Raw genomic sequence first — 8128 nt, forward strand, 5'->3', positions numbered from 1 at the left:
AGTGTTAAATTGTATATCTTATAGGTGTATCGTGGTAAAGTTTTTTCTTGGGATGTTATGTTATGTTCAAATGTTTTTTTGTTTTTTTTTACTTACTATCTCACTTACCGTTTGGGAGCTGCTGTAACAAACACAATTTCCCTGCAGGGAATAATAAAGTATTTCTGATTCTGATTCTGAACTTACTATATAGTTTTCTATTTGTAAAGATCTCAGTGCAGGTTTAATTTTTAGGCACATGGGTGATTATGGTTCCATAGGTATTCTTAGGAGTTTAAGAGCTTATGTAAAGGTTGTTGTTGTTTTTGTTGTTGTTGTCATGTACAGTGCGTGCATATTAATACCTGTTGTGCAACGGTGTGTGGCAAGATTGATGTATTACTACCTACATCACTACCTGCTAATGTATGTTATTGAGAACACCTGAATAGACTTCACCTGTCATGTAAAACCAAAAACCTAATAAAAAGATATGTAAAAAAAAAAATAACATAGTTATTAATATTCTTTCCCATTCCTGCCATGCTCTGTAAACAGAGCCTCCTAAATCTGACACACTGGACCTTTAACTGCACACGGTTGTAGCGCGTCCTCTTTAGGCTTCACGCGGCCCTGATGGAGAAAACAACCTGTCATTCCGATGCCCTGGAACGTGTGGACACTCCCTCGTCTAAGGGTTAGAGGTCAGGAGGAGGTGACGTCAGATGTTTTCATAATGACGCTGGCGCGCATTTCGTGAGGTCTGGCTGGCGGCCGCCGACGATAGAGTTCTGGCTGTGTGCCGGCGCCCAGCCGTCGCGGTGGTAGCTGATGAGCGGGCGGGTCCCGGTGCTGGTACCTGACGTTGGCCTTGTTGGCGGTGACGACCGTGGCCATGCCGGGGAGAGAACTGAGGAAACCCTGAGAACTGATGCGCTGCCCCCCGCGTCCAGACGCCCTGTCGGGGTTAAGACGAAAAAGAAGAAGAGGAAGGTGACATATCTGCATGAACAACAAAAAAAAACATTACTTCTGACGTACGTTGTGGTGGAACTGGGCCGAATATGTGAAAAGCACCACCGCAAAAGTGATCATAGAGCTGAATCAACACCTCTGTGATAATGTCAGAATAGTTGTGTCACATTTGTAACAATCACTATACTAAACAATACAGTTAAGAACACAGAAACAATGCACTTCATATGACGGATAAGAGGGGAGATAGTGTGTGTGTGTGTGTGTGTGTGTGTGTGTGTGTGTATGTTCACTGTGGGTACAATGTACTACAAAGAACAACCTCAGATGAAACTGTTAATGTTTTACACCACAGTTCCTGACAAGGCCCTCCCTTTTCTCAGTCTCTCGCAACATTACAGGAAGGAACACACACACACACACACACACACACACACACACACACACCGCTTCTGCAGTAATGTTGAAACAGTAAAAACCTGTTTATCTGAAACCGGAGCGGTTAATAATTCATTCATCACTCTCTCTCCTCTGGAAGTGTTGCGTTCTGCGGGGTAGACTCACCTCTTTCGGGGTTTCTTCGTGTCGCTGTCCGTGTCGCTGCCTGCAGACAGAGAGAGAGAGAGAGAGAAATGACACAGTTTTGCAATAGTCTTCCTCTCAGATGGAGAGCAAAGGCGTCGGAGAAAAGAGGAAGAGTTCAGTCAAACTTTGATTTTTAATTTTTTTTTTAAACCACGAGCAGAAAAGAAACAAACAGTTTAAACAACATCAGGTGCACGAATGGAAGTAACGCTAAAAGAGATAACGTCGGTGATGACAGAGGTGAAAAGAGGGAACAAAGAAGAGGTGGAATGATCACAACTGTAAACTGGTAGAGCAGACTCTGCCTGAATGACTGGTTGGGAGAGAAAGAGAGAGAGAGAAGATGCACTCTCACGGAGGGTCAGATAACGATGAAGGCGAGGTGAAAAACTGACGGTGTTTAGTCACGTATGAAGCCATCGCCATGTTTAGTCTGCGCCTTGATGCTTTCCACAATGGAAGTATCTTTCATATCGCTGAGCCTGTTTGAGTCTGAATAAATCCCCTTTCTTTATTTTACATTTAATAGTAGCGAAGCTCCAAAACCACGTGGGTTTTCCCAACTTCAGATAAGATCCGTTATTATGTAATGACAGTATGAAGAGTTGATTAGGGTCAACGTCTGAACCGCCACTTGTGTCTTTTGCTTGGCTGTTCAAAACAAACCTCGGTTGATCCAAAACCATAAGAAAGCTTCGACAGGCGGATGTCTGTATTTTAACCACGACTTTTACTCTTTGTGGTCAAAACTGTGGTTCTGGGTGACGTCACCGGCCGTGTGAAACAACCTCTTTACACTTAGGTGGCTAACGCGTGATTGACGTGTGTGTGTGTTATCTCACCGCAGCACGAAGACACCGGCGAGATCTGGAGCGGGTACGAGTGTGAGGAGCTAACGGTCTGCTCTTCGTTCTCGGTGGTCACTTCGATCGTCTGACAGACGAACGGCAGCTGCGTCGTTGTGATCACGTGGCCGTCGATGAACCGTGGATGGCTGCGAGCGGACAGAGACAGGAGATGAGATGTGACACTCGAATGCAGTAATTAGTATTTATGCCGTCAAACTGGCTGCATGGCAAAGCGTTTAAATGAAATATAAATTAGAAGTAGCATACAATATGTCAACTGCCACAAACATTAGAAAGTCTCTAGCAGTTTGTCAGTGCGCTCTGTCACAGTGAAGCGCAGCAGAGGCCGGACCCAAACTAGTTACAAGCTACTAAAAACAAAAAGCGTTCTACCTGAGATGCTGTCCGTCACCGTGAACTCGGTGGTTTCCTGCTTCACATCCTGTTGGTGTAGTCAACAGGTGACCGTGAGCATCAGCATGCGACTTTGACTGAACAAAAAAAAGAAAGAAAGAAAGTTTGTTAAAGTTCATCTAATCCAGCAGAAAAACATTTAATTCAAGTCTGTTCATTACACACCGATACTTTGTTTAAATAAATGAGTTTCTCACTGTGACAGAGCCGGGGATGTTCGTGACCTTACGGAGCTTTATAAACAACTTATTCCAACTAAGAGCAGATCAGGATGCAATAGTGATATCAGAAGCATTTCAGGTATGTAAACACACAAATGAAAACTAAACAAAAGATCAACACACTTAACACACAAGCATAGATGAGTTCCAGTTCAGCAGCGTTAAACAGTTGGAGAGATGGTTGCACTTTGTAGTAGTTAATAAAAAAGATACTGTATGTTTTTTAGATTATATTTCCATGTTTGTGCGTTTTATTTTCTTCTGCGGAGAGACAGGACCAAACAGGAAGGAGGGTTTGTTACTTCACGTACTCTGGCAAACAAACTGTGTGTCATGTGGCAACTGGAGCCAGGAGTTGATTGTTCATGTTAAAATACTCTGGATGTGCGCCAGGTCACTATTGAGAAAGTTGCTCTGTTTTTGTGGTGAGAAAAACTCTCAGGAAATATTTCTGTCTGCGATGCTCACAGTTACCAAACTAGCCAGGAGGAGCAGTAATTGCGAGGCCTGTGTGAGAAATCGGAGACGAGCTCTTCTTTTCGTGGTGTTATTATTTCCCCTCTGCTACCGTTCTTGTGAGGTTTCGTATGGAAAAGTTTTTCATCTTGTTTCTTTACCTCTTTGTTTCCCTCGGCCTTCCTCCTTGTCTTTCTTCTTTCCTATTCGGACACGCAGACAGAAACACGCCGTTCAGAAATGGATTGAGCGTCTTTACACAGTAAATATGGAATTATAATTAATCCAGAATAATGAGGGCGAGCACACACGGTTTAGGATCAGCGCTCACCTTTCTTCATGTTCCTCTCTGCAGCGGAGAGCATCTTATACACCCTGAAGGCGTTCGTTCCCTTTTTTCATGCTTTTGTCCTTCCCTCCTCGATGTCCGGCAGGCTGTTCATGGCACAGCGGAAATTTGCCTTCCACGTCTTCGGATCCGGACGGTCATACCTGGCTGGTATTTACCTAGAAACACACACACACACAGAAGATTGACCACGTTATCGTTATCTATAACTACAGAGACCCACGTCACAAAACCCCATCACTTCCTCGGCAAATTAATCAGTCGTTGTGATTTAATCATATACTTTGATTTGCTTTGCCCACTGAACGACATATATGATTTTTTTGTCTGTACACTTGTTGGGTATGACTCAGCATAGACAGACTTTGATGTTTAAAGCTGTTTAACCTTTTTCAATGGGAAAGTTCCCACACAAAAGCGATTTAGTGAAACAACAGTTCATATTATCAAACTGCTTTCTTCTTTACTTGAAAATGTATACGCATATTCAGCTCTGTGAACAACAAACAAGCAATTTTTCGTTATATAAAGACACTTGATGCTGAAAAATCAGTTGAGTTATTGCTGAGGAGTATTGATATTTTCAAAGCTGCGTTTGGACACTTCAGCTGATGAACTGGTTGATTTCAGAGGGCTGAGAATAAAGTCAAATTTCCAAAAGACAATTTCTGGATTCAAAAAGTGAATTTTAAATATCAGGAGGTGCCGTTTCTTCTTCTTTTCATTTTCATATTTGGGATATCTTCTGACACTGGGGATGTCCTCCGGGCAAGAATCGAGCTGGTGTTCACGATACAGCAAGGCGTCACAGGATTCAGACCTGCCGTGTGCATCCTAACAGAGGCATCTTAGAGGATCTCTATCTGAATCGGACACTGCGCCGACGTTTCTCGTTGTTATTTCTCATGTAGAAATGTGCCACAAAAATCAAAAGTTTCTTTAGATTTGAGAACCGCTGTTGTATCTGGTAACGTCATGAAAACGAAAAAACCGCTGAAAAGCAGAAGCAGCTAGTGCACGGTGTAAAATCTGTGTCTTACCAGTGTGATGGCCCATCTCATGAAGAGCGGGCGGCCTTCTCCAGGTCCCAGCCTGACGGGCGGCGTGCATCCACGGAATCTGGAAGATCCTCTTTTCCTAGAAGTGTTTACGTTCTTGCAGCTCGTGAAATATAATAGTTAGAGTGCATGTGTGTGTGTGATCAGTGTACACTTACTTGTTAACCCATCTGAGTCCTGGTATCTGACAGGAATCGATCTGTTCCTCAAGCCATGGTCGCATCCTCATTCCTCTCCACTGGCATTTTGTCCTACGAGACACACAAACACACAAACATACAGTTTTACGTCGCGGTGACAATTTTCACTGTAATTGTAAAGACAAAACAACACGAACACAAAAGCATGTGGCCGATGTGAGAGGAGTATAATAACTTAAGATTATTTGCAGACAACACATCATCCTTTGTGAGCAAAACAAAGGCCGCTGAATCCGTTTCTGTCCGTGATTGTCGAGATAAAATTCCGCGCCACAGTTCACAGTTTCGCTTGACAAGTTTATGTGACGAGCGCTATAAAACACAGTTCACGGGAGAAACTGTGAAATCACGTCGTGTGAAATCAATCTTAAGAGATAGAGAGAGAGAGAGAAGAGGAGATAACAAAAACATGGTGCGTTTGTTTCGCTTAAAGCAAAGTGCGGTCCTCGCCCCACCCCACACCCCGACGCACCCCGACCCGAGCGGACCCACTTTGATTTAAGAGCGGGTTATGATTTGATCAAAGTCCGGTGGACCAGATCACACGCCACAGAGCCTGACACTCCCCGGGGTGCACGGCACAGCGAGCCAACACACTCTGACCCTGACGAGAGAGAGAGAGAGTGTGTGTGTGTGGTGTGTGAGCTCCAAAAACAGGTCAAACAGGGTGGACATGGCACGGCTTCAAAACTAAATAATATCTCTTATGAGACGCAAGGGTTGAAACTTCCAGCTGCATCCTGCTTACTGCTCGGTGTAACACTGTACGCAGGTTACATTACTGTGTCCAAAATACTTTTTTTTTGTTTTTAAAAGGCGGCAGTACACAATAATATCGTTTGGCATGAGAATATGTTGAATCATAAGTTTGTATGAGAAAAAGGTACGAAAATCATGCAGGGAGTTAATTAAACTAGTGTTGTAAACCTCACAACAGTGTGTGCAATGTTGTTTTTCGTCCGATTGCACAATAAGGGACATTTTTGTCCTTGTTTATATACAAAAAATCAAAAAAGTAGTAAAGTTGCATGACTTTTATGGATATGAACAACTTTTTTTTGCACTGCATGACCAAAATCTGCACACACGGTGTCAAAATCATATTAGTTATAAGTAATAAAAGTGACAGCGGCTCAAATACACATAAAGCTGCAAAAGAGGCCTGAATGCAGCATGAAGTACATTATATTAACACAGTCTGCACACACAATGCTGTAAATCATATTATTAAGTTAAAGTCATAAGGTGACAACCACTCAAACACGTTTATAAGCTGCAAAACATCTAATAACATTATTAAAACGCAGTACTCTTATTTACTAACATATAAATGAGGCCTGAATGCAGCATGGAGTGCATTATATAAACACACCACACACACCACACACACACACACTACCTCTGACTTTTTAAAAATGTTTTATTCCAGATTAAAGTTTGCAGCAACACGAGGGTCAAAGTGAAGTTTACCCCGTGTTGTTTGTTTGTTTTGTCTTTGCACACACACACACACACACACACACACACACACACACACACACACACACACACAAACAACAACAACACCCGAGCCAACAAAAGTGAAAATAAATGGAACACACCCGCGGTCCTACTTTCACTTAACACAGACACCGGGGCGCAGGGAGCCGTCATGTCGTCCTGAGGAAGTGTGTTAATATGCGGAAACCAAACGTACCTGCTCAGCCCGGACGGCCTGTAGCTTCACGGTCCTGCTGTCACAACAACACGCCGCGCGGACGAACTTCAGGACGAGTGGGTTAATTCGGGGTTTAAAGCTCGGGCCGCGCGGGGGGAAAGTGTCGCTCGTCGTTTTTATTCTGTTTCTGTGTCCAGACCGAAAGCAAAACAACGGCTGGCTCCAGGGGAAGTGGGGGCCGCGGCTGGAAATCCCCCTCCTTTGCCTCTCGTGCTCTCTCTCTCTCTCTCTCGCTCCCTTCTCTCTCTCTCGCGCCGCGCGCTCCGGGTTCTCGCCTCCTCTGTCTCGAGCGGCGTCGCGGAAGTCTCTTTAGGCCGCGTGCGCGCACAAGCAGTCACCACGAGGTCTCACTCTGCTCTGAATTCACGACACACACCCCTCCACATGCTGGATGTATGAACTGCATTCATAGCAGATGTGTGTCAGCTTCATCTCACTGCATGCCTCTGATGATGTGCAGTGTCACACTGAATTTTAATTTATTTAATTCAAAAGCATTTTTTTTAAAGATTTTTTTTTTTTGCTTTTTTATGCTTTATTGATAGTACAGCTGAAGATAGACAGGAAGAAAGGGGCAGAGAGACACGCAGTAAATTAGCCGTCGATGTGGGATTCGAACCGGGGCCAGCTGCAGCGAGGACTATAGCCTCCACACACGGGGCGGGCCGCTTAACCCACTACACTACCAACCACCCCAAAAGCAGTTTTTATCGTTATTGTTAGTTCTATTTCGATAACATTTTATAAGGTTTTTAGATTTTATATCGTACAGTTTATGTTTTTGGTTTTATATAACTGTTATTATACCCGTGTATAGAGTGTTAAACTGTATATCTTATAGGTGTAAAGTGGTAAAGTTTTTTTCTTGGGATGTTATGTTATGTTCAAATGTGGTTGTTTTTTGTCACTTACCGTTTGGGAGCTGTGTAACAAACATAATTTCCCTGCAGTGATTATTTTCTGATTCTGATTCTGAACATTTGATTCTGTTTTTAATGACTATATAGTTTTCTATTTGTAAAGATCTCATATGGTTCCATAGGTGTTCTTAGGAGTTTAGAGCTTATGTAAAGGTTGTTGTTGTTGTTGTTGTTGTTGTTGTTGTTTGTTGTTGTTGTTGTTGTTGTTGTCATGTACAGTGCGTGCATATTAATACTGTTGTGCAACGGTGGGTGGCAAGATGGATGCATTGCTGCCTACATCACTACCTGCTAATGTATGTTATTGAGAACACCTGAATAGACTTCACCTGTCATGTAAAACCAAAAACCTAATAAAAAGATATGTAAAAAAAAAAATAACATAGTTATTAATATTCTTTCCCAT

The 8128-nt window shown here is 43.1% G+C and overlaps 1 pseudogene; it reads right to left on the bottom strand.

Moving 5' to 3' along the window:
• Positions 1-661: 661 nt before the first annotated feature.
• Positions 662-6860, bottom strand: LOC113746629 (interferon regulatory factor 2-like; annotated as a pseudogene).
• Between the last annotated feature and the right edge of the window lie 1268 nt (positions 6861-8128).

Source organism: Larimichthys crocea, chromosome I (assembly GCF_000972845.2).
Source record: "Larimichthys crocea isolate SSNF chromosome I, L_crocea_2.0, whole genome shotgun sequence".
NCBI lineage: Eukaryota > Metazoa > Chordata > Actinopteri > Sciaenidae > Larimichthys > Larimichthys crocea.